This window comes from Portunus trituberculatus, chromosome 44 (genome assembly GCF_017591435.1).
Source record: "Portunus trituberculatus isolate SZX2019 chromosome 44, ASM1759143v1, whole genome shotgun sequence".
Classification (NCBI taxonomy): domain Eukaryota; kingdom Metazoa; phylum Arthropoda; class Malacostraca; order Decapoda; family Portunidae; genus Portunus; species Portunus trituberculatus.
This window is the reverse complement of record NC_059298.1, coordinates 10,648,581-10,676,454: the sequence shown is the minus strand read 5'-3', so window position 1 is coordinate 10,676,454 and position 27,874 is coordinate 10,648,581. Positions and strand designations below refer to the sequence as shown.

The 27,874-nt window shown below is 42.9% G+C and overlaps 1 protein-coding gene across 9 annotated transcripts in view; it reads right to left on the bottom strand.

The window, feature by feature from the left end:
* The window catches only part of LOC123519071 (CD151 antigen-like), a 202,982-nt gene extending 183,579 nt beyond the window's left edge, over positions 1–19,403 (bottom strand). For 3 of the 9 annotated variants that reach the window (XM_045280254.1, XM_045280255.1, XM_045280253.1), the window contains exon 1: positions 19,262–19,402. The gene's annotated coding sequence lies outside the window, so the exon portion shown is untranslated. Of the gene's footprint in view, positions 1–17,731; positions 17,866–19,261 lie in introns of those variants that run through there. The other 6 variants (XM_045280248.1, XM_045280249.1, XM_045280256.1 and 3 more) reach the window with 4 other exon arrangements.
* Between the last annotated feature and the right edge of the window lie 8,471 nt (positions 19,404–27,874).

Genomic DNA, 27,874 nt, shown 5'->3' with positions numbered 1-27,874 from the left:
TAATGCCTACTTACGCCCCCTCGTCCTCGACCTCGTTCAGCAGTAAGTGCAGATAAATACCATGACGCGGAGTGCAAGCAGGGAAAATCTAGGTGCAGCATTTAGCGGATGATGGAGGCATAGAAAGAACCCCAATATGCAGCATCATGATAGGCGGCGCTGCGGTATGATAACGCCACAAAACACGGAATGAAAAATTATTAAAGTGTTCGTTAAAGATGATGGTGCGTACAGAGAGCACAGTCTATCATAGCACACAGACAGTTAAAGCGTAACACACAGTGACTACAAGCGAAGACCGTCACATCAATAGTTAACTGACGCACGGGCTCAGAGTCAATATTAGTCCAGTCATGCATCACCCGCCGAGATAAGGGTGGTGGTGATGAGGTGTGACAACTCCCAGCTGTGTCACAAATATTAGTCTTCTTTCTCATCAAACGAAGGTAACCCGTAAAAAAATGAAGTATTCACCGCTCCCTCCCGTTTGGCAGGTGTCACGGGCCGGGCAGGGAGCCACCCCCAACCTGTGCGTATGGGTAAGGAGTTTTATTTATCTTTCCCTGAATCTCCTCAAACATAGTGTTGAAATACATAAAACTGTCTAACACTGCAGCAGAGCACAGACTTTCACCTTTAAAGAGTAAACCATAAATGCGCCCGAGGACAGCGGCGCCACACTCCATGCACACCTCCACACCTCCGCGCCGCTCATGGCAGTTTGCTCTTTTATCCGATTTTTTTCTCCCGGAATCCTAAGAGGGCAGTTCTCGCTTGTATCGCGAGGAAACAGATGGTAATGGGGTGAGAACGTGGTGCGTGACGGGACGCTGATACCTGGCATCGCTGGCAAGGCGAGAACGAGGGGCGCTGGGGATTGAGGGGCGGAAGAGGTGTAAAGGAGAGCGAAGTGAGGCGAGGAAAACTTCACTCATGATGAAGGGTCTGCCATCACCGGAATGCCAAGCGGTGCTCACTGCTGTCAAACACTCTTCCCCTGATGGGAGTGTTTGAAAAGATATGGCGTGAAACTCTTAATGGGACCACAAATCCTGATAGAGAGGGGATGCGAGCCGCCATCAACCCACTCATTCCCGCACCACCATCGTACAAACTATGTGTATATGGATAAGTAAATATATATATATATATATATATATATATATATATATATATATATATATATATATATATATATATATATATATATATATATTGACAGGAACTGTTATTTCGTATATCAAATGGGTTTTCTATCCGTACTCATATAATATGAATGACGTGGCGTGCAAGACTCAGGAGTGGATAACTTCACCTAGGCACGGTGGTCGGAAAGGTCGATCGAGGCAACTGGTTGGTATACAAAGGCAAAACCATCCCCACATGTGATTGCTTCTCGATTTTATTTGTGTATCTAAACACTCAGACTCAGGGAGGGAAGAGGTTTGTTTGTGGGGCATACAATGGAGTTGGTGTCGCTCCGATATCATGAGCCTGTCACGGCCTTGGAGGGACCGCAACTCCTTCCCCAGGAGGCTCCAGCGGTTTGAATTACACTACACCGGCGCGGCGGCTTGATATCAAAGGAGATTTATTTGACGCCGCTCACTACCCGAGAAAAGCATCAACGGAGTGGACCATGGAAAATACAATAAACATACAAAATATAAGTAAAACAAAAAGTGAGAACTTGAAAAGAACCTCACAAGAAGCTCCAAGAGGCTCATCCAATCACAGGCTGACGAGGTGGACACTCTCCGCCTGTCGCTTTTCAAACTCATTCGATTAACACAAGAGTGACAGCGAGTGGCAGGGGAGGGCACTTTGCTGTGTGTCGGCTGCGGCTACTACTAGAAAAGGCTGCCAGAGAGAGAGAGAGAGAGAGAGAGAGAGAGAGAGAGAGAGAGAGAGAGAGAGAGAGAGAGAGAGAGAGAGTTGAGGCGGCAAGGCTTGGGACGAAATAGATCAGAGGTAAGCAGGTTTTGGGAGTTACTGAGATGAAGTTTCGAATATAAAGTTAACGAAATTCCTGTTTGATAGATGTCAGAGACACCTCATCCGGATCGGCGGGAAGATATTGAGTAATTCTGGGCCCGGGAACGATCTACTATACGAATCAGCTTGTCTCATTATGTTACTGCACTGAGCACCACTATAACACCGGCTATCCTCTCTTCGTCTGTCCTTGAGGTGAGCACACTGAACTCGAGGGGAATATGTTCAGGAGTGGGTTTGATGGGGAAGAACAGCAGTGTGGGTGAGTGTTAAGGATATCTGACCGCATTTCATTTGATAGGAGCGTCGGCACTTCACTCCATACTATGTTAAGGAGGCCAAAGTACCAGTCTTGTTTACTTCGCATCATATGAAATACATATTACATTTTAAGTCTGTATTTTGACACGCTTTAGTGCTTTATAAGGACTATTCCCAAACACTAGAGATGATCAATCTAATTCTTATGAGAATTTTTTTCTTATTAGAATCAGATTCCTCCTTAAACTATGACTAGACTCATGAAAACATCCTTGAAAGGTCACTTATTTCCACTTAAATTTGTTAAAAGCAGTCGAGGTAAGACGCTGAAATGCTTGAAAATGATGTGCGTAAGACTCGCCTTCACTACCACTATCATCACCACCACCATCATCACATCTCAGCCCGCGTAAACTTTCTGCTAGGCCTAACCAGACTTAATAGAACCGTGATAATGTCCGACCTCGAGGGGCCATAAGCTGGTGATTGTGGAGGCAGTCTGTCCACATGCTTGTCACCTCATCCCACTTACTGGCCTGAAAACTCACTCTCACTCTCACTCTCTCTCTCTCTCTCTCTCTCTCTCTGGCACTTTAATAAAAGCTTCATTAGCAAAAGTTACGTGCACTTAAAGCTGAGTGTTAACGGGATTATTAATATCGTTACTCAACCATATTATTGCGGAATGTTGAAATTATATATATTAAAGACACAGCTGGAGAAGAATAATGTCCAAACATGTCTGTATAAAAAAATAAATAAATAAACGTAACTGAATGTTATTTTAACTGGTGACATGAATATTTAAAGTGATATTCTGTCCTTGTACTTCAGAAAATTATCCACAGATGCTGATTGAATGACCGACTGATTAACTGACTAACCATAACATCAACAGAGACACACACCGCCAGACATCAAAACTCTCCAGCATGCTGTAATGCACCAGTTTAAAGATAAAATGTGAGGCTGGCTCAGTACACAGATCATGAAAGCAAACACAACACCTTAATCCATGACTCGGGGCACGTCCTATCCAGATCCCCCGTCACCCTCGCACCTGCATGCCCATGCCCTCCCCCCCCTCGCACTGCATCACGCATCGGATCGCTGCGCTGAAAGTTAAACAAACAACTGCAGAGTGCATGAGAAGTATGGCGGCGTGTTTACTTTTGATGTACGTAAATAAAAGTTGTTCATAGTCCCAGCATCGGTAACAGGAATGTGGGGCATCATGCCTGGGTAGCATTTAGATGGTTTTGTATTTCATTGTATCTACCAGCATGCTTTAGTTTGTATGACTATGCTGCAGTATTTTTCGCATTTATTTGTTTGTTTATTTTGTCTCTTCAACATATAGGCGAATTCCATTAACTCTAAATGTTCTTTGTGTAAATGTGGATGCGTTCTATTTTTGGTGAGGTTCTCTCGTATTCTTTAACTGTTTAACTATGTCAATACCTATACGGTATTTCAAGCATTTATTTTTTTACGTAATGAGATTTTACAGTTTGTGATTAATGTGTGCGTGTCAATTCATCCCTACCTCACTTCTGTAACTCCTTCACTCTCCTCCAGCGTATCATCATCCCCATCTTAAAACTCACCAGCACTATAACTACCCCTCCATACATAACTACCACTTCAAATGCTGTCAACATCTTCACCACCATAACCACCACCACCACCACCACCACCACCTCCTGCTCCTCCCATTCCTCCTCCTGTAGCACTTCACTCATCACACTAAGTGGCACCATCACCTTTATCACCAGCCACCATCCGTCCAACAGCACGCCACACGTCTCGCTGTCATCATATACACCGTCATTACCTCAACCACTAACACCCACCCACATTACGCGCGAAAAGGTTTACTTAATCAATTCCATCCAGACAAATACGCTACATGACTAGTAACTCATAATTCTGAAAGCACTCACTGCTTCTCCCTCCCCTCCTCCTCCTCCTGCTGGGAATGTTAAGTGGATGGTGCGGTGACAGCGAGTCAGTGTTTGAAAATAGGCAGGTTTTTCCTATTCTCCTCCCGTTCTTTCGCTCTTAATTCTTTGGGGAGAAGCAGGTAAGTGAGAGTGGTGGTGGTGGTGGTGGTGGTGGTGGTGGTGGTGGTGATGATGATGATGATGATGATGATGATGATGATGATGATGATGATGATGATGATGATGATGATAGGATTTGGAGGCGAAAAAGAAGTAACGCCGTGTTTGGTCTGTCAATTCATTCTTAATTTATGGACTGATTAGGTGTGGGCTGGGGGAGAAGTGTGTACGTAGGTGAATGTTGGGCAAACCTACACAGTATTCTTTATCTCTTTTGAATTTCCGTGTGGGATTTTGTCAATAAAGTACTGCTACTGTGTGTGTGTGTGTGTGTGTGTGTGTGTGTGTGTGTGTGTGTGTGTGTGTGTGTGTGTGTGTGTGTGTGTGTGTGTGTGTGTGTGTGTGTGTGTGTGTGTGTGTGGGTGTCGGGAGGGGGATTGGGCAAACCTACACGATTCATCTCTGGAATTTGTATGCGGGATTTTTTCAATAAACTACTACCACTCTCTCTCTCTCTCTCTCTCTCTCTCTCTCGTGTGTGTGTGTGTGTGTGTGTGTGTGTGTGTGTGTGTGTGTGTGTGTGTGTGTGTGTGTGTGTGTGTGTGTGTGTGTGTGTGTGTGTGTGTGTGTGTGCGATAAATTGAACCTTACGACCACTGAACAATACCTGCTCACCTCGTATAGCTCCGGATAACATTTCTTTTATAATGAGTATATAAAAAACTAAGAGACACAAAGATCATGACATCATTTCTGACCCAAAAGACTACTAACTGAATCGCCAAATTCTATCTTATATTCATTCTCATTTACAATTTTAACACCCAATCCAACCATACCTTAAGAAAAAGAGATAACTTCAAATCACCACTAGCATCCCATTTCAATACGGGCATCTCAATCTGTTCTCCTTCCTATTAGTCCCCCCACATCTGCAGGTCATCCCAGCAGACTACCGCCACCTCATCACTCCTAATCTGGTGACCATCAGCGTCTCAGCATTCTCAAAACCACCCAGCGAATTGCTATCACAAGCTCGTCAGTGTCTGCACGTCCCGATGGGCTGGCATACTACCGAAGGGGAATCAGAAAGGATAAAGATAAGGAAGAGAAAAGGGAAAGCACACCAAACTGGAAGAAAAACGAGGAAGAGATGAGCGTGATTCAAAATAATGTTATCAGGAGCAGAATAAATGTAAACTCTTTCTTTTTTCAAAATTGTTTACTTCATGGCAATTTCTGGTCTCAAAAGTTGTGATTTGGCAAGAATTGGAAGCCTGGCATGTTGGACTACCACCGGGACTTCGATCAGAGATTAAAAACGACAACGGGTCACAGCACAGAGTCGAAAGAGCGGAAAAGATTTAACACTATATATATATATATTTTTTTTTTTTTTTTTTTTTCAAAGCGGTTTAGGCAGCGCACAGAAGAAAGTGGTCCGAGAGACTTGCTAATCTGGTGACGGCTGGAGACTGTGTAAATGGAAGGAAAGTGGGGAAGATAAAGTAGAGGAAAATAAAATAAGAAAAATGAAGAAAAAATCTGAATCGAAACAATAATTTCTAGAGAATTGATCACAAATTGGAGCCAAATTGAAACGTCAGAAGAGGTAGAAAAGAGAGAGAGAGAGAGAGAGAGAGAGAGAGAGAGAGAGAGAGAGAGAGAGAGAGAGAGAAAAGAGTGTGTGTGTAAAGGGAGGAGACTTTATAAGAGACGTGGGTGAGCCCTTCTTCCTCCTCCTCCTCCTCCTCCTCCTCCTCCTCCTCCTCCTCCTCCTCCTCCTCCTCCTCCTCCTCCTCCTTCCTCCTTCCTCCTCCTCCTCCTCCTTCTTCCTCCTCCTCCAACCCCTCCCCGTCCACACTGCCCTTCACTTGGTAGGAGTGAAGGTCATGCAGGAGGTGGACGCGCTCCAGCTGTCTCATGGAACAAGCGAGAGGTGAGGACTGGGAGGAAATTAAGTAACAATAGGTTGGGATTAAGGAGATAAATAGAACAGGAGACACGGGAAGAAATATCAAGTAGAAAATAACAATATGACCTTTTTTTGTATCTTAATTATGTTACCCTATGTTAGGATTCCGTAAAAGTAAGAAGAGGTACCAGGCAATAAAAATGAATTTCATACAAAGAGAAAAGGACAGAAAAGACTAGAGACATGCACATTGATAACAACAGTCGTGAAAGACACACACACAGACAAGTACTTTTTTTTTTTTTGCTCATGCATATTAACAAGGCGAACGTGAAAGAGGAAGGAAAAGAAACTGCATGTAGTGAGAGAAGAATACAATGGGGGGGAAGAAGGCAAAATGAGAAATGAGGAAGGAGGGAGACAACATGGAAATGCGGAAGTGGTGGGAGGAGGAGGAGGAGGAGGAGGAGGAGCAGCGTATTATAGTCATCGCACACTCCACTCGAACCAGATGCGTACGCCACCAACGCGGAACTCGCCACTGAGGGCCAATTGCAAAAACAAGGCACTTCTAAATGTCGACAGGTGGTGGGCGGAGTAACGCATCTCGTCCTGGGAAAAGCACATTAAAACACCCCCACCCTGTGCTTCTATTTAGGGCACGGCACGTAGGAAGGCCTCCTTGTATGTCCTAGAATTTGCTTACCATTCGACATAATCTAGTATTCTCTCTCTCTCTCTCTCTCTCTCTCTCTCTCTCTCTCTCTCTCTCTCTCTCGACCAGTTTCTATTATTCTTTTTTACTTTTCCTCTCCAGCCACCAGTTGTGTAAATAAAATAGGTGGAATGAATTAAAGTCTCAGGGCAAAAGAAGTGAGAGAAAGGACGTGACGAGAGTGTGAAAAATGAAAAGAAAGGTGCTGACGGGCAGGCAAAAAATAATTAGGAAAAAGAAAAATTGCCCTAAATATTTGAGACTAGGGGAAATTCAGAATGGGGAGAAAATATGCAAGGGAAGATAACACGAGCAAAAACAATTACCTCTCACAGCAGCAGAAACATCTCACAATATTGTTTATAGTGATATACACGCTAGGGAAATTATACATACAAACCCATCAACGAAATTAAATTCTATCTTTTTCTTGAAGTGTACACGTAAAAAGCAACCACACCTGACATCCACATCTGTTTGTACGCAACTGTATACATATCCCGCCAACACCCGTGATGAAATTTGACTTGAAAATTGCTACCTTCCATGGTGAGTTCGGTTACACATGGTGATACACAGTACAAAATACAGTACAAAAAAATATCATAACCATTTTAAATAAGGTTAGGTAAAGGTTTGGGGAAATTTCATTCGTTTGTAACTCCCCACAAAAAAAAAATAAATTTAATCTAGGATAATTCTATCACGGAATACCCACTGAGGAATTTTCTTGATTTGAAATTTCTTTAGTAGTACAGTTAACATACCATCATTCGTTACATGGCACTGTATTCTCAACCTTCCTATACACACCAAATTTGACAAAAAAAAAAAAAAAAAAAAAAAAAAAAAAAAAAAAAAGCAGCTTTCAACACAACATTCCCAACCTATGCCTACCCCTAACAGTCACCACCATTATCCATGACCTCCCCACCGCACACCCAACCCATGAACTACACGCATTCAGGGATGGCGAGTCTCGTAAAATCCAACGAGGCATTTCAAGACCATAGTTAGATAGTTCAGATAATTTTGTGTAGTGAGAGTGAAAGCGGGGAGAAGGGAGAAGAAGGAAACTGTAATCGAAATAAGATTAACCTTATCCAATCTCCCGCAGCAGTAGTTTTACTTTTGTTAAGTATCTGTGTGGAGGCTTTTCAATTTTCTGCTGTGGAAAGGGAATGGAGACATAACATTAGCGCGTTGTTGTGTTGCTGGGAGGGTTGCCTGATGCGTTTCGTGTCGCTGGGGATGTGATTGCTATTCTATTTATGATTGCATTCTCCATGCCTTTCTCTCTTACTCACCCAACGGACAACATCGATCCCAACACCACCATCGTCACCATCGCTGCCACTCCCCCCACGCTATTTGCATTCACTGTCAATGTCACTGTCACCACTACTACTACCATCACCACCACCACCACCTTCTCCACTTCGTCTCTACTACCAATGCCAAGCCCACCACTACTACGTCACCACCACTACTACCATCACCGTCGCCACATAGTATTCACCGCCAATGTCAGCACTACCATTCTCACCACCACCACTACCACCATCACCACGACTATCCCCACTCCTCTTATTCATTGTTAATCCCACTGTTGCCACTACCACCACCATCACTACGCATTGACTATAACATTTAAAATTCTGCCACACCTGCATCTTTACAAAAACAACGATACTCTTTTACTCAAGTCGATTCACCACATTAATATAGAACATCATAATCACATTTTTATAAACAGACTCTATAACAACTAACGACCAGCCACCAGTATTACTCTTCAATTCATGCCATCATCACCATATCGACACCAAACTTCAACAATCACCACGGCAAAGGAAACAGACGGCTTACCAACCAGTCACAAACCTCGCCAGTTCAAGGACTAACTAGTTGGCCTTTCCTCGGCTTACACGCACCTGCCCACACATAACTAAAGGCACACACAGTAAGGGGGACTGGAGGGCGTTCCTCGTTTTGTATAACTCAATCGTACCGTATAACAACAAAATACAAAGTCCACGAGCCAAACCAATAAAAAGAAAGAAAAGAGGGCATGGAGATATAATGCAAAAAACAAAACCTAACGGATGAATTTAATAAAACCCAATTATAATTATGAATCACGCACGAAATTCATAATTGTAAAAAAAAAAAAAAAAAAAAAAACCCGAAATAAGAATCAAAGCGCAAAAAAGTAAAACAAAGTGAAACAATTTTGACGGAAATGTATGTAAAGCACAGGAAATCGAACAAAAACACAGGCAGCATGAACCAAAATAAAGTTATCTGAGATGGTAAAGGAAAAAAAAACGTGCCAAAGGTATAACCCAAACAAACCAAGAAAGTGGAGCAAACCCAAAATGAGAATACATAAATGAGGAGAGAGAGAGAGAGAGAGAGAGAGAGAGAGAGAGAGAGAGAGAGAGAGAGAGAGAGAGAGGAGGGAGAGACGAAAGAACAGAGGAAGAGAAAGGTGGGGGATGGAGGAGAGGGGAGGGAACGAGAAACGAGCAAGTGCGTCAGAAGCAACAGGAAAGGAGGAAGAGGAAAGAAAAAAAAAAGAGGAACACTTCTTCGGAGAATGAAGCAGAAAAATACAGGGGAGGGAGTCGGAAGAGATGGTCGCGAGAGATAAAGGTCGACGGAAATGAGAGAGAGAGAGAGAGAGAGAGAGAGAGAGAGAGAGAGAGAGAGAGAGAGAGAGAGAGAGAGAGAGAGAAAGGAGGGATTGACATAAATCGACCCGACATCAAACCAAACTTACCAATTCACATCTAATCACACGATTATAGTGACTGATAAGAACCGTCATCAATGTACACTAAAGAACCCTTTTTTAAAAACGACTCTGAACCCAGCAAAGATGTAGCGAGGAGCTCAACTGAACACAAAGGAAGAGCAAATACCATCAGAACTTTTTGTGATGAGCTTAACTATATAAGAGAAACGTAGGACAGTTAAAACTAGGAGGGAACCAAGCTAGGAAAATGTAAAGGGGAAGAGAGAAAGATTGATGAACAGAATGAATGCAGAGTAAAGGTATCCAGAGAGAAAAAGAACAGAGTGTAGAAGAGAAAAGAGAAGGGAGGATAGGTCATAAGGGAGGTGCAAGGGGGAAGTAAATAACGGTGAGTGAAAGACAAGGATGAAAGGGAGAGAAACTGGAGATTGTGCAGGAAGAATAGAAGGTAGGGACGCTTTGTTTCATCGAGATAGACATATGGACAGAGAGAGAGAGAGAGAGAGAGAGAGAGAGAGAGAGAGAGAGAGAGAGAGAGAGAGAGAGAGAGAGAGAACAATCACATTTTTAACATACAAAGGCAGAGCAAGAGAGGTTCAAGGAAAACAAGAAAATAATGAAGTAAAATAAAAAAGGGAAAACACACACACACACACACACACACACACACACACACACACACACACACACACACACACACACACACACACACACACACACACACACACATAGCTCGAAATGAAAACAAGAAACTATTCTGCCTCAAAAATTATACAAGGAAAAGGAGAAGGCTTGTGAGGGACCAAGAAAAGAATATAATACAAGAAACGAGGGTTAAAGAAGAAAGGAAGAAGGAAACTCAAGGTGAAAAGTTTGGGTCATGAAGCTTTTCAGAATATTCTACCCACGAATATTCCTCCATAAGAATTTCCACATAAAAGAATTCCTTCCATAACAAATTCATCTAACTTAATTCAACATAACCAAAACTATCATATCACGCAAGGAAATTATTTTAGGAGAGAAACATAATGGGGCTGCGAAGTTAATAGGGGAGTCTATCGTGGGGAAAAAAAAAAAAAAACTTAAGATGTGCGGATTATGAGTGATAGTGAAGCTGCAGGTGTCCGTGGGAATAACTGATGATGAATAGTGAAAGGGAAAAAATATCCCTAAAAAAATTTAAATAAATGTGTAGAATGATAAATTTCCCCTTACGAGACAGTTTGCAAGCTGTACTATCTAAACTATGAAATGCAGCCCAGTAAATGTGGTTCCATCCTCACCCTTGCCTTGCGTGACATGTCCAGGTAAGCTTCTCCAGGCGTTTTATTATGCATAGCTTCCTTAATACTGAAGGTAACGAACGACATACTGATTTATTCTATTTTCCTAGAAGGACAAACGCAGGACTCAACAGCAGAATACATAACGTGTGGTTTAATATTAAAGAGAACGGTGAAAGTATTGACAGCCACGAGTTTTCAAGGACCGTTTACACTGCGCGCGCGCGCACACACACACACACACACACACACACACACACACACACACACACACACACACACACACACACACACACACACACTGAACATATGTACAATAAACAAAATTAAGCCGGAGAACAAATTAACATCAAAATACTACATAACATGACACTCGCCATAAACCACACCTAGAGGGAAAATATACGTCAAGAGCGTGTATTGAAAAACCAAGTTACCAATAGCATTATATAGCATTGCATCTTCCTTCACATAGCTGGAACAGCTCTAACGTATGAGTCAGGTTTCTTTTCACTACGTAACCATGTCCACTAATGAAGATTTGAATGACAAAAAATTCTGGTCTCAAGTTTCAGAGCATCAAGGGTTAGAACCAGATACACGAAGAGCAGTAGCAGCCCATGCAGCCTTACGGTATGAACAAGAGTTGAGGCCAGAGCCGCATTACCTCACCAAATTCTATAGGCATGTATTGACCTTATATACATACGCATTTCCTTTGGCACTCGTTGATGAAATATAATTCAATAATTTTTTAATGTTAATTACCGTTGTGAATGTTCTTCCATATGAAAGTGAAACTATATTCATGTAACCTGTTTCATACATAGTTCTCAATAAAATTTGTACAACAGCAAAGAAGTTCAACCTGATTGTTTCTATTACCATATACCTTCACCACCAAACCAAACCAAAGTCGCAATAGACTCAAGGGGAAAGCGGAGAAAACATCAACAAACTAAATAAGAAATATTTTGTATTTGACACAAACACCAGAGAAGTTTAGGAGCATTCATATGACCTTCACGTTAACTATCATATTACGTCTCGTGAAATACGTGTGTGTGTGTGTGTGTGTGTGTGTGTGTGTGTGTGTGTGTGTGTGTGTGTGTGTGTGTGTGTGTGTGTGTGTGTGTGTGTGTGTGTTTTTAATACCGGGATGATACACGCATGGAAGATATACAGCTATACTCCACTCCCACATCACCTGATATACAGCATGCGTTTAGCTTTGCTGTGAGATACACCTGAAATAACGAATACAAGCAGGTGAGAGGCAGGAAGCGTACCCAGGGTGTGGAGGGAACTATCAGGGGAACTGTCAGAACTGTGGTAAATTAATCTAATACAGAAGCGCTACGGGGAACGACGGCGCTCACACACACACACACACACACACACACACACACACACACACACACACACACACACACAGATATATATAGGATAGATAATTTAGTGTAATGTGACGTGTGTGTGTGTGTGTGTGTGTGTGTGTGTGTGTGTGTGTGTGTGTGTGTGTGTGTGTGTGTGTGTTCTAAGAGAGATACATACATCTTATCTAATTATAAATAATATAGTCGACAGTGAGTAAGAAAACATATCACAATAATTCTCTCTCTCTCTCTCTCTCTCTCTCTCTCTCTCTCTCTCTCTCTCTCTCTCTCTCTCTCTCTCTCTCTCTCTCTCTCTCTCGCCTCAACCTTTCACACATCACTCGTCACGATGTAATATTTCTATCTAACTTCTTGCTTTGTCACATTACCCTGGTGTTCCTTCTTGCTTTGTCACATTACCCTGGTGTTCCCTGACAAGTCCATTTTCTAATCCAGAGAGGACACTGATGAGAGACGGAAGAGGAAGAAGAGGAGGAGGATGGGGGAAATGTGAAGATGATAGAGAAGATAGAACACTTGTTAGTGAGCGAGTGAGTTAATGAGGAAAGGATGGGGTCAGGTCAGGCTTACGGGTCCTGGTGAGGGTTAATGTGTGTTTGTGGTTGGTGGGAAGGATGAGGCGGAGCGGAGTAGAGAGGCAGGAGTAAGCAAAGGTAACTGAGGAAGGGGTTACTGAGAAAGGAAGACATAAATACGAGATAATGAATATATACAGAGAGAGAGAGAGAGAGAGAGAGGAGAGAGAAGTAACGGGTAAAAATATGAAGGACGAGGAAACATGTCATTCAAAAGTGAGTTGGGTCGCTAAACTACAGGAGGAAACGATGAGAAGGGAACAAGAGAGGCTGGGGTGAGTGGGTAGGTTGAAGGATGAAGCGAGGAAGTGGAGGAGGAGGTGAGGTCAAAGGGTAAACAAAGGAAAGGAGAGATGGGGAAGGGAAGTATGGATGGGGAAGGCGTGGTAGCGTTGGTCAGAAGGAGGAATGTGAAAAGGGTCGCGCCAAGCAGGTTCCTGAATACTTCTCTCCACCTTCGCTGCTTCTCTCTCTCTTACCTGGTTGACTAGCGAGGAAGGAGTGCATGAGACGGAGAGCATGGAAAGTGAAAAAAACGTTAACAGCAGGATGAGATGGAAAATAGGAAAGGAGTAAAATAAGAATGGAAGGAAGGAGGAAGCGGAGGATGAGAGCAAGTGAAGATGATGATGGTATGAGATGGAGAGAATAAGAGGAAGAGGGTCGGGCAATGACAAAAGAAGGAGAGCTAAGTGGTAAAGATACACAATTCATACTAAGGGCCATATTGTTGCTTGTTTCAGTGCTGCAGGTAACATGTCGGTGCCACTAACATAAAAGAAAGTGCTTGTAATAAGGGTGGTATACATATGCGTACATACACACATACATAAAAGCAGTGATGGCAATAATAATTGTGTGTGTGTGTGTGTGTGTGTGTGTGTGTGTGTGTGTGTGTGTGTGTGTGTGTGTAATTCACCTTGGTCGCCTGCTGGTCACCCAGCCACTCTTCCCCATTACGGAGCGAGCTCAGAGCTCATAGACCGATCTTCGGGTAGGACTGAGACCACAACACACTCCACACACCGGGAAAGCGAGGCCACAACCCCTCGAGTTACATCCCGTACCTATTTACTGCTAGGTGAACAGGGGCCACACATTAAGAGGTGCCCATTTACCTCGCCGCGCCGGGATTCGAACCCGGCCCTCTCGATTGTGTGTGTGTGTGTGTGTGTGTGTGTGTGTGTGTGTGTGTGTGTGTGTGTGTGTGTGTGTGTGAGTGAGTGAGTGAGTGAGTGAGTGAGTGAGTGAGTGAGTGTGTGTGTGTGTGTGTGTGTGTGTGTGTGTGTGTGTGTGTGTGTGTGTGTGTGTGTGTGTGTGTGTGTGTGTGTGTGTGTGTGTGTGTGTGTGTGTGTGTGTGTGTGTGTGTGTGTGTGTGTGTGTGTGTGTGTGTGTGTGTGTGTGTGTGTGTGTGTGTGTGTGTGTGTGTGTGTGTGTGTGTGTGTGTGAGTGAGTGAGTGAGTGTGTGTGTGTGTGTGTGTGTGTGTGTGTGTGTGTGTGTGTGTGTGTGTGTGTGTGTGTGTTCCATCCACACACTTTTCCTACTATCATCAGAGAGAGAGAGAGAGAGAGAGAGAGAGAGAGAGAGAGAGAGAGAGAGAGAGAGAGCAGAGGAATGAGAAAGTCCAACGAACCCAACACGACGACAAATCTGGCCGACCTTCAGCTACCATCCATAACACTGCCAAAAATACAACTCAAACACTCAGACCCGACAAGCCTACATATATAAATACTCTCCTTGCCATCATGCTACGAGAAAGGCGACCTGATCAAAACCACCTGCCAACATCCAATTATCGACAAGCACCCTTAACCTCGTGTCCCTTTATTAGTACGAGATCAAGACAAATTCACGCACGATGAGGACAAGGAGGACGATGAAGACGAGTGCATGATCAGTTAAGGTAAAGGACCCCATGCATAAGCGATTACAATGAGCCACCAACAGGACAGGCATAAGTATACAAGAAGGAAAGGATGAGAAGACTTACCTACACATCCCTTTCGTGCCTGCCAAACGTACTTGTCTATACGTCAAGGTCAACACGTGTGAGAGAGAGAGAGAGAGAGAGAGAGAGAGAGAGAGAGAGAGAGAGAGAGAGAGAGAGAGAGAGAGAGAGAGAGAGAGAGAATAAAATCGTGTTTTATTTTTTTACACGATTACTAACAAGGTCAAAACAGAACATACATATCTAATTTCCTTTACACGACGAGTAATGATATTTAGGATGTTATGATTATATTTTCATAAAGCTTCGAATCAAAGAAACACGAGCAACCTCATCCCACCACCACCACCACCAAGGCAGCCTCAACAACAAGAGTGAAATACATTATTGTTACCGACTCAAATTCATTTTCGGCGCCGATTTCCTTCTCTTCCGGATGTCTATATGTATTTTTGCATCTGTGTTCGTCTCTGATATTTGAGAAGCGACTTGGTGTAATAAGGATGGATAGTGGGAAGGCAGCAGAAATGGAGAGAGAGAGAGAGAGAGAGAGAGAGAGAGAGAGAGAGAGAGAGAGAGAGAGAACAGTCCATCTCTAATTATGATGAAAATCGTGCCAGAGTTTATGATGATGGTCTAACTATACGGTGTGTGTGTGTGTGTGTGTGTGTGTGTGTGTGTGTGTGTGTGTGTGTGTGTGTGTGTGTGTGTGTGTGGTTATCACAATACTCGTAAGTATTATAAATGGAAGCAGCTGACTAGATGGATTTAGTACACGTTTATACAGATTGATACAAAAAGTAAGCACTTTCCTTCCGGGCGTCCCAGCGAAGGCAAGGCTCACATTTCATGTACACTTCCGCCCACCGACCGTCTCATCTGAAAACAAACAAAACAGACGACCAAGACTCACCGAAGCTCATGAAGGAGCAAACATCATGTGATGTGTTTAACCACCTTTGGTGAATAGGAACCTTTGGATACTTGAGCTTTCCATGGAACATAAACCACGGCGGAGAAGAGTTCCGAGCCAGTCTTAGCAGGGTACAAAGAACAGGACGTGACATTATTCCAAAACACCGAACGTTACGTGCCTTGAAGGTCAAAACCGCTCCGTAAGATAACTAAAGAATGACCCTGTAAAGCAGAAACATTACGAACAAATAACCCGTTTCCTTGGTTATGGACACGAGCTAAAGGCTCTAACATGGTCCTCTCGGGAGGTTTTCTCCCCTTGCCACTTAACAAAGCTGGAGGAAAGATGCAGCAAGCACCCAGCACATACACCACGGAGATAACTGCTGGACACAGTCTGGCAGTCTGGTAATATTGTTCTTCTCCAATCCAAACAAAGGGAGAGAGAGAGAGAGAGAGAGAGAGAGAGAGAGAGAGAGAGAGAGAGAGAGAGAGAGAGAGAGAATTTTGCATTTTCGTCATTATGAGGTAGTGGTAACACACACATCCCAACCACCATCCACTCTTTTTAAGTCTCAAACCTCTCGTTAACCGCCATTCTAATGGCTCTCCCTCTCTAAAGCCACCAGCTTAAATTTCACAAACTAAAACATGCCACAAAGTCTTCCCGCCCGAACATACATTGCCCCGCCTCCAATCAAAGAATGCCTCTCTCCCTGACTTCACTCTCGTCACTGAGAAAAAGTAGCCTGAGAGGAAACGTACCCGACTTCCCAAATTACCCAGACTGTAGCCCATTTTTCTCTAAGTCCCCTATGCTAAGGAAGCAATTAAAGGTTACATTACGCCCGACAATACAGCTGGTCACTAAGGCGGCGGCTTGATTACAGGCTCTGCTCCCTGAGGCTCTTTGACAGTGAGGCAGACCAAGGAGAAGCAAAGAAAAAAAATGGAGCTAAGTAGACAAAAAAATAAATAAAAAAAAAAGAGATTAATGTTGGTTTTGTTAAGGGCGCTTAATTTGGTTAATGAGGATGTGTTGTGAGTTGTGTATGTGGCGCCAAGTGTGGGTGAACATCCGCTCACGGTGGGTGCCTTCCTCCCTTCTCCCACACACTGGAAATATCACAACAAAACAAAAACAGACGGAATAAAGAGACAAACAGATAAGTATATTTTCACTTGAACATAATGACAAGACAATTAGGAAATCTGATACCGCGTGGAAAACAAATAAATAAATCTAAAGTACAATGAGTATACTAGCACATGTAGTGGCGTCACGAGTGATTGAAAAGGACTTCTAGTAAACATTAACCTCGAGGGAATTTCTGAAACAGCGGCGCAGCCACAGCCGTCACTTTGTATGAGCTAATATTATATAGGTATTAGTTATGGTAAATTTGCGGTTTCACCCAATATCCCCAATCTATACCCACACCGCCCCCCCACCCCCCCAACCGCTCCAGCAAAATTGGGGGCCTGTGGGTAACAGGGAGTTAGGGGGAGGCACATAAGAGTGAGATAAACACTTTGAAAATCTAGGGAAATTATCCTACAAGTCAAGAAAATTTCCTAAATGTAGTAAAAAACCAAAAGCCTATCATAACCAGGGGGCTGTGCCCCCCTTGAACCCCGCATCATTAGTATATTCCAACACAACCGGAAAGCTAAAGTAACCTAACCTTACCTATCCTAACCTAACCTATTCAAACGTGACGTAACTCTCCCAAAAAATAAAAATCTGGGTATATTTCCTTACAAGTGAAAGAAATTCCCTAAGTATACAAAGAAATTGACAGTCGCCACAGTTATGTAATACGTGCCTCATACACTCATATAGCTAAAATGTAGGGTAGCTGCACATAAACTACCGTAAGAAGAAGTACAGGGTCCAACCTATGAATAAGTGTCCAAGTCTTCTAGTGTGTCCAATTCCTCAAGAGGAATAATAGGCTGCGCACGCTATCCGGTACACTGTAGCGTTGACTGCGGTTTGTAGAGGCGAGCAGCAGCCGCTTTGGGCAAACACCGTGTTGCCGTAGGAAGTCGATCGCTACACTCTTGTTAGTAAAATTTCGCAATAAACGCCCAGTATGTGTAAAGTGTACTCTCCACATGTATCTCGCACGGTAGCTATCCCTCCCTAGACACACGTGCACATATATCATTGGCAGAAGGAAACGATGACTTCCATAATAGGCAGTAGGCAACCGAACGTCATTAAACGTCAGAACACGTGATTGAGAGTCCTGCACCTAGACCGTCTGCGCAGCATTGATAACAACACACGAACACACTTACTATCCTTTCAATGACGTTTGCGACAAGGTAATATGGGGTTAGAAATGCTCCTAGCAGTGTGATCTAGACCGTGAGATACTTCATACTTAGTGCGGTTTATTGGGGGAAACTGCAATTATACCGAAGCAATGGAAAATAAGTAGTATTCAATATCGCATTTAATTTTCTCCCTCAAACGACTTGACATTGTTACTGCCAATGAGAGATTTTTACATAATTCAATCATTACAATAATAATTACAGCTCGAAGCATCGCTACGATTACGTAAGAGAATCGTGTGGTTTTACTAGCTAACATGTTTCCAGACTTTATAATCTGCATAAATTACTTCAAAACCGAAAATAATAAGAGAAATTACAGTAAACAAATGAGACAAGGAATAAAGCAGTATCATCACAGAGAGGACAAAAGTTACAAGTGAGGACAGAACAGACCAGCGGCAAAAACTGGTACAAGTATACCGCTACAGTGCAAAATGTTACACTGAGGAAAAAATTAACATTGTCATGTTATGAATAAACTATACACTGTTTACACGTCACGTGACAAGTACCCAGTGAGTGGAGGTTTCGGCTGCACAAAGTGGTCGTCAGCCTCCTCAGGTATGAAGCGATGCTGTGGCAAGGACCGGTCGGCAGGGGCTGGAGGCTAAGGATAGAGGTTAAAGGGCAAAAAATTCAGCCTTGACGGTTCGCATACTGCAAGTACACTAAGTTTGATGCACATGTCGCTGCTAAACGTCCTATGTTTCTGGTTTCCGTAAATACAGTAAAAATATTGAAATCTCTACTATTATTGTGAACAGAAATCGAATCTGATGTATCCCTGCAATATCTTAGCGAACTACAGCCCTTGACACATAATATCAAGATGTGCTGCCAATGAAGTATTTTCACCGTGAGCAGTGGTTCATCATACTTTCACAAGATCATTATAATTTCCAAAAGAACAGCTACTCACTCGCCTGTAGATCACGGTGGAGTCTCGCCACACTTCAAACTTTACCAGTTAAAATCCAACAAGGATTTGTTATTAGAATAACTCATTGCGGAAACACATGGATTCGTAATCGTTCCAGACACTAAATAAAAATACCACGTCTAATCATCCTATCGGTAACTTACCTCGGACTGGCAATGTGCGTCCCTTGGTCGGCAACCTACAATGCTGGCAGGTGTATGATGGTAAATTTATGTCACTGATGAGACAGTGTAAAGTCCCGGTACCTCCCAACGCACTGCCGGTCCACAACAAACTGGCTGCCAAACCAAGCGAACAGGTAACAGTGGCAGCGCGCCGGGAAAACGTATCCTACCACCACATCCGTATTGTTGCTTCACGAACTACCCAGTAACGTGACATTCCTGCTCTGATTAATGAATTCCAGAAATGTGTATGACAAAGGAGGCAAAGACAATTGAATGAGATAACATGAACACCAAAAAAGTACTGAACAAACGAACGTGAGTGGCAATGGAGGGCTCCAGGCGGATGCTCAACCCCTCCTACTGCTCCCTCCACCTCCAGCAAAACCAAGGCACGACCACCCAGGGCCCGACAAGAACTTTTCTCTTCGTGTCCAAACATTCCCTCCGTGACATCCCACACAACTTACCAGTATATTCCCAAACAGATGAGTTAAACATTCCTTCTGTGATCACAAATACTGTTTTGGCCCCAAGTTTAATCATTTTTGGCTATTTAGGTCCAAACGTCCACTATCCCTCCTTTTGAAAGTCATCACCAATCTTTTAAAAGTCAAAACATTACAAGTTACATGTTGATTTTTTTTTTTTTTTTTTTTTTTTTTTACGGTAAAGCCTATAGCGCCTGTAGGCACACTTGAGTGTATGGGAAGCGCTGTTCAGCTTCCGCCCATTAGTGGCGCAGGCAATTTTATTTATAGTGGTACCCATATTAGGGCCCATATCACCGCCCAAGCTCATCCTGAGTGTGACCACCTAAAACCAGATGATAGTGTTTGTCCATCACTTATATCTAAATAGACTTAAGCTAAAACAGCGACATGCTGGTAAAAGAGTAACCTTTTCGGTCTTTAGGTACTAAAAAATAGAGATAATGCGTGGAAATGTCTAGTACGGCGTTAAATGTAAGTAATTTACATGATGTTCTCGTTGTATAGATACATTTTCACGTTATAAATATATCAATATACTTTAAATTTGGTGGTTGAATATGTAAGATTTCATGTCAAAGTTAAATAGTAAGAAATACAATAAAGCACAGGATATGTAACACTGAAGGATGTTCTTGCATGTGTACAATTTTCCACCAGTAATGCCTGAATCAGTAATCAAACAGTTCGTGACACATTGAATGTACTGCAAGAGATATAATAATGATACGGAACATCAAAGCTGCACGTAATCAAATCCGCGTAGGTATGAAAAAGATCAAAAGGAAAGCGTAATTGTCCGAATTATTGCAAGAAAAATACTGCATATCACACACAAATAGTTTAGAAAAACACCAAATAGCAACAAACATGATAAAAAACGTGATAAAAATAAGAAAAGTGCATATCCAGCGCCATTTTCTGTTTAGCGCAGGTGACTTGTCTGTCTTATTGGTTTGATAGAAAACAAAACAAAAAAAAAAAAAAAAAAACTAAGCTCATTTGTGTTAAAAGAGAGCAAATTATACACTCTAAAATGTGTCATGTCAAGGAGGCTACATGTAAAACACTTGGGTAGTTGTTTATGTGGGTAAGTGTGGAGCTGGGTTAGCTATTGATTCAACCCCGTCAATTTACGCACTGCACTGCAATTTTGTAAGCATTGTGGTTTGAGTCATTAACTATATGAGATACAATTCCCTTTACTGTCATTTCAGATTAAAGTCGTCGAATAGGACCGAGAGAGTCAACCAAGAGAATGGGATAAATCTATTGAAGCCTCCTTCTTAAACGAGTTCAAGTCATAGTTAAAGGAAATGTAGAAGCAGGCAAGGAGTTCCAGAGTTTACCATAGAAAGGGATGAATGATTTAAAGTAGCCTACTGCTTAATTAACTCTTGCGCTAAAGAGGCGGACAAAATAGTATTGGGAGCAAGTAGAAATATTTTTTTGCCGAAAAGATGGAAGGAATGCAATAAACAAGATCAGAAAAGCAGATGCCATGAAAATAACGGTAAAAGATAGCAAGACATGCAACACTGCGGCGGCGAGAGACTGAGAGGTTAAAGACAGTCAGAAGAGAGGAATTCATAATACGAAAAACTTTTGATTTCACTCTATTTAATAAAATTGTATGAATGGAACCCCCTATACATGCGGAGAATTCTCCATGCATGAGCAGATAAGGCCGTTGTACAGAGTTAGCAGCTGAAGGAGTGAGAAAAACTAGCGGAGATTATTCAGAATGCCTAACTTCAAAGAAACTATTTTAGCTAAAGAACAGATGTGAAGTTCCAATTTAGATTATAAGTAAAAGACAGACCAAAGATATTCAGTGTAGAAGAGGGTAATAATTGAATATCATTGAAACGGATGGGATAATTGTCTGGAAAGCTGTGTCGAGCTGATAGATGGAGAAACTGAGATCATGAGGCATTGAACAATACTTTGCGGAGTATTCTGTATCACGAAACTTTTTCTTCTTCAACGCCGTCCTTTACATCAAAAACTATTTCATTCCAAAAGACTCGTAGTGTATTGTAAAGGCAACAAATTTTAGCATGCACTGTATTTGAAACGTAGAATGCACTTCATGAGATACAAAACTATTGCAAACTTAAGAGACAGGCAAAGCAGAAGAGCGTAATATCGTGTTGGTTTAGTTATGTTTAAGTTTGCCATACCAAACAGTGAATGCTTTCTTTTTTCGACGTTGAGAGAAAATGGTTTTGGGACATACTACTTCAAAATATCAAATATATTCAAAGCGCCAGTAACATGCACAAGCACCACCTAATGAACACCCAGAAACTCCCAATAAAACCTAGAAAGAAAGAAAAAAAAAGCATTCAAAACTCGTCCAGCCAAATCAAGATTTAAGAACACAAGTATGCCTATTTATAACCTATCAACTCACACCTACCTTGCCCTTATGCTCGCTTGCAACTCCTGAGAGACATGCGCTGACATCTCAGTAATATTCACCTCTGTCTTCTCGAACGTTTTGCCGTCCTGCATTACACACGTCACACCGTTGCCTTCGCTGGGGTTGTGTCGTCGCCATTTATCTACGGTGAACTTGCAGCCAGGACCCTCTTCCCTCTCCGGCGCTCCTAAAACAAGAACTGTGGAGATTACCAAATAAAATTCCCATACCACAGAAACCTGGATCCTAAATAAATCAAACAAAACAGTGAAATTTGCTGTCATAAGGCTTTTCATTATTATAGCTGGCCAGTCAGTGTCTGTGGTGTGGCAGAATCTTAATTATTGGTACAATAAAGCTGATAAGATCACCGTATGTGTGTTACAAAGGACAGGTGACATCAAAGCATTCTGTTAGGTTATTGATGTGTGTATGTGGGTAAAACACCTTAAAACACACTCAAAACCCAAAGATACCCGAAAAAAAATTTTTTTAAACGCTGACACACCCAACACATCTAAAACATGCTTAATATCTCAAAAATACACCCATACACATTCAAAACGCGCTTGATACATCCAAAACACATCCAAACTCAGCCAGAATAACCTCACTCAAAACACGCATAATAAACCAAACACACACCAAAAACAAGCGTAATACACTCAAACCACACTCAAAACACGCGCAATGCACCGAAAATACACCCAAACCCACCCAAAATATATTCAACCTCACCCAAAACACACCCAAACTTACCCAAGACCCAAAATACACTTGAAACACCTCTCAGTATCTCAAAATACACCTAGAACACACCTATAAACCACACCGAAACTTATCCAAAACACTTAAAACATTGAAAATTAAATTTTAAAATACACTCAAAGCACCCCCAAAATTAATGTCCCCACAACGCATCCAAGTACTGGAAACACCCTCAAATCATATCAAACACACAATAAAAATACCAAAAAAAAAAAAAAAAAAAAACATTTGTCACCTAGGCTAATACACACCTAAACACCCCACGTCATATCACAATACATCCAAAATACACCAAGAGCAACGAAATATAAAAAAAAACGGCACTGGAACATGGGTATGAAGATGAAGAAATTAAGAGCTGGAGATGGAGATAATGTCATGAAAATACTGACTGAAGATGAAAATGAAGAAATGAAGACATTGCAAATGATAGTTGTTTGCCTTTCTCTGTACATACCAGGAGGTTGAAAATGATTATCTAATAGTAACAGTTTGTCACATATCATAGATTCAACAAGAAATTTGATATCATTAGATTCCTGATAAAGTGTTATATAAGTGGTAAAAGGATCATCACATAAGTAAAGTTCACTTAGCATTTTTTATATTGTCATACCGTCCCTATGTCCTAACAGCCTCCACAGCCGCGACAGGTACTCACTTAACCTCAGCGGCAATCCAGGACAGCACAGGGCGGGACGGCAACAGACAGAGATACTTCTGGGGAAGGTCCGAGCTAGCAAGGGAAAGCGAGGCACGAGTACTCACCAGACTCAGGCAGACTTACTCAGAGAGGCAGGGTAACAGGAAACACTTGGCACAACTCCTTCAATTTACTGGGGTGTAATACAGTGCAGTACAAGGTGTCACACGGCGAGAGCGAATGGCGAAGAGGACACAGCTATGACAAGGGCACGTCGAGAGCGAAGGAGACGAAGCAGGAGACTAGAATAGAATAGAATAGAATATAGATAGAAAAGGCGGAGGAGGAAGTGGGGATAGGGGAAGAATAGGTGGGTGATAAGAAAGGAGCTTTAGTAGAAGAGTAAAGTCACTGGGGCTTGACCCAGGCGCAAGATGGTTTTCTGTGATGTAGGTGTACCACTCTACTTTCTTGGTTCCTCTTCTTGAGTCTTGAGGGCCGGGTCAGGTGGAGACCAGGAAACCGCACTAACACCATGTACACGCAGGGTTCTGTCCTGTCACCCACTCTCTTTCTATTATTCATTAATGACCTTCTTAACCAAACTTCTTGCCCTATCCACTCCTACGCTGATAATACCACCCTACATCTTTCCACGTTCTTTCAGAGACGTCCAACCCTTCCGGAAATTAACAGATCACGCGGGGACGCCACGGAACGCCTGACTTCCGATCTTTCTAAAATTTCCGATTGGGGCAGAGAAAATCTAGTTGTTTTCAATGCCTCAAAAACTCAATTCCTCCATCTATCAACTCGACACAATCTTCCAGACAACTATCCCCTCTTCTTCAATGACACTCAACTGTCTCCCTCTTCCACAATGAATATCCTCGGTCTGTCCTTTGCTCATAATCTTAACTGGAAACTTCACATCTCATCTCTTGCTAAAACAGCTTCTATGAAATTAGGTGTTCTGAGGCGTCTCCGCCAGTTTTCTCGCCCTCCAACTGCTTACTCTGTATAAGGGTCTTATCCGCCCTTGTATGGAGTACTCTTCGCATGTTTTGCGGGTTCCAGTCACACAGCTTTGCTTGATAGGGTGGAATCTAAAGCTTTTCGTCTCATCAACTTCCTTCCTCTGACTAACTGTCTTCAGCCTCTTTCTCACCGCCAAAATGTTGCATCCCTTTCTATATTTTATCGCTATTTTCATGGTAACTGTTCTACTGATCTTGCTAACTGCATGCCTCCCCTCCTCCTGCGGCCACGCTGCACAAGGCTTTCTTCTTCCTCTCATCCCTATTCTGTCCAACTCTCTAATGCAAGAGTTAACCAGTACGCTCAATCATTCATCCCTTTCACTGGTAAAGTCTGGAACTCCCTCCCTGCATCTGTATTTCCGAATTCCTACAACTTGTCTTCTTTTAAGAGGGAGGTATCGAGGTATTTGCTCCCCTAATTCTGGCTGACGGTTTTGGCACTTTTTGTACTCTTTGGAGAGCCAGCGCTCAAGTGGGTTTTTTTTCTAACTTTCTTTTTTTTGCCCTTGGCTGGCTCTCTTCTCTACGTAAAAAAAATAAAAATAAATAAAAAATAAAAAAAGCGCCGGACCGGCCACGCAGCGAACGAGGGCCCTGCACCTCTACGGAAATGGCGGCGAAATACTAGTGTCCCTTAGCAACCAAAACACCATGGAGGAGGAAAATTTAATATGGTGCAGTAGAAGGGAAAATGATGACAAATAGAGAGGATGGAGTGAGAAGTACATGTACATCCGTATAGCGGAGGGACCTACAGTTTTACGTGGGTTCCGAACCACGGATAGTAGTAGATTTGGTGAATGATTGGGGTTGGGGATAATGATATAACTTTATTTGCGAGGTTGGTGAGAGGGGGATGTGCAGCTTTTATTTGTGAATAGATGAATGTGATGAGTGAAGCTGGTGGTGTCTGCCATCTCCTTTGCTGGCTGGCTCGTGCTGGAGATCCTGATGTTCTGGTACGTCCTGGAGTTATCAACCTGCTATGGAGATGAGAAGAACGATTAAATGGGCCAATTTGGTGGGGGGACGGTGGTTAGTGGGAGAAGGGGTGATGCCACTCTGACACCTGGAGTAGTTAGGTTAGGGAGAAGTGAGAAGGAAAGAGATAAAGGGCGGAGTGGGGTCTGCTGCCGCCGCCAGAGCGAGAGATGAATAGGGGACTCGATTCCCCGTTTACCCGAGGATACCGGGATCGCAAGGGTATATCATCGGTCGGGTGGCACGCCAGCTGACCCCCACACGCCGCAGAAAAAGCTGTGTTAATAGAGATAAAGACTGGGAGGAAGAGTATAGAAAAAGATGGGCGGAATGAGGTTTGCTGTCGTTGCCGAACGAGAGATGAATAAGGGACTCGATTCCCCGTTTACCCGAGGATACCGGGATCGCAAGGGTATATCATCGGTCGGATGGCACGCCAGCTCACCTCCACACGCCGCAGGAGAAAGGTTAGTAGAGAAATGGGAGATAATGACTGGAAGGAAGTGGAAGAGGAAGATGGGCGGAATGGGGCCCGCTGCCGCCGCCATAACGAGAGACGAATAAGGGACTCGATTCCCCGTTTACCCGAGGATACAGGGATCGCAAGGGTATATCATCGGTCGGATGGCGCACCAGCTGACCCCCACACGCCTCAGGGAAAATGTTTGTTATAATTGGGAGAAAAGGCTAGAGAAAGATGAGAAAAAGGAGTCCGTTATTTGTAGATGGGGTTAGGAGGTTCGTCTGGAGGGTCGAGGAGGGTGGTGTGGGGAAGATGTCTGTATGCTGGGGGAAGGTTTTTCAAGAAGTTATATATGTCTGTGTGTCTGTCTGAAAATGTACTTAGTTGTTTGTCTATTCTGTTGTAGAGTGGGATGTTTAATGGCGGGATGCTGAACTCCTCGTGGTGAGATAAAGATGTCCGGAAGTCGAACTATTTCGTTCCAAGAGTGAAAAGAATTGCCCGGTTCTGGACCCTATGTAGTTTTAGAAGATTGGAAGGGGCTGAGAGAGACAGAGACAGGGGGCAGTATGTTAGTAGGGGAAGAATAAGAGCTTTATAGAGGTGAAGTTTCGTCTTTGTGGTACTGTCGCGAAAACGTTCCAAGTTGCTCAGGGCCCTTGAAGCAATGCCGACTTTTTGGTTTATATGGATGTGAAACCTAAGGTGTTTGTCGATGGTGAGGCCAAGGGCAGTGTTGTTGCTGCTGATTGGGATGGGTACAGGATTTGGAGTCTTTATAGAGTGAGATTTGGCAGGGGGGATTAGATTTCATATTAAAATATGTCACCTTAAATTTTTCGGGATGAGAGTTGATGCGCCATTTTAACTCCCATAAGCTTGTTGTCGTTAACTCTGCTTGAATTTTGTCTGTAAGACGATCTAACGACCTGGCACGCGCCAATTGCGTTACATCGTCTGCATATTGAATTGTTAGTGAGTCATTGTAAGTGGGGTGGGGCAAGTCGGCGGTATACATGTTATAGAGGGTGGGGGAGAGTACGAAGCCTTGTGGGACTCCGGCCAGGGGGGAGAAAAAAGTGGAGAAGACGCCCTGGTAGCGGATTCTAGTTTCTCGCTCTTCTAAGAAATTGCACAGGATTTTTGGGGTTAATGGGGGCAGGTTGAAGTTATTACAAATTTTGTATTTCAAACCCACACCAAAACTTCCTCTCTGTATATTCCTTGGTATGAACTCTAGTAGCAGCAGTGGGTGGAAAGGACTTCTGAACAAGGACACGCTGCGTCGTATAGCTGTTGTAGTAACATTTTTCTTGAGCAATATGTGTGGTAACTTTGTCATGGTGATATATACAGCTTGAATTCTGCAGAACACAGGAGCACCAATGGATCCTGATGCCATCACAGCCATTGCTGAGGTCTTAAGAGTAGCAGGAACCCTAGCAGCTATCTTTCTACTGGACAGGCTGGGACGCCGCTATTGTCTCATATCACATGTTATCAATGCAGTTTGCATGATTGACCTCGGCACTTACGTTCATATGGCTAAAGCTGCAGCGCCAGATGACGACACTTACTACAAGTAAGTGTGATAACTGTGTTTCTATAGTAAGAATCGAGATATTAACATAGATATTTAAAAATGCATCATGTAGACACTTCTTAATAAAGAAAATATATCCTGGTAAGTCTTTAAAAAAAAAATCCACACCAGGAACATTTGCAGGCTTTCGTGGTTGTCAATGGTGTGTGTGATGACATCACTCTTCTCCTGTGACATA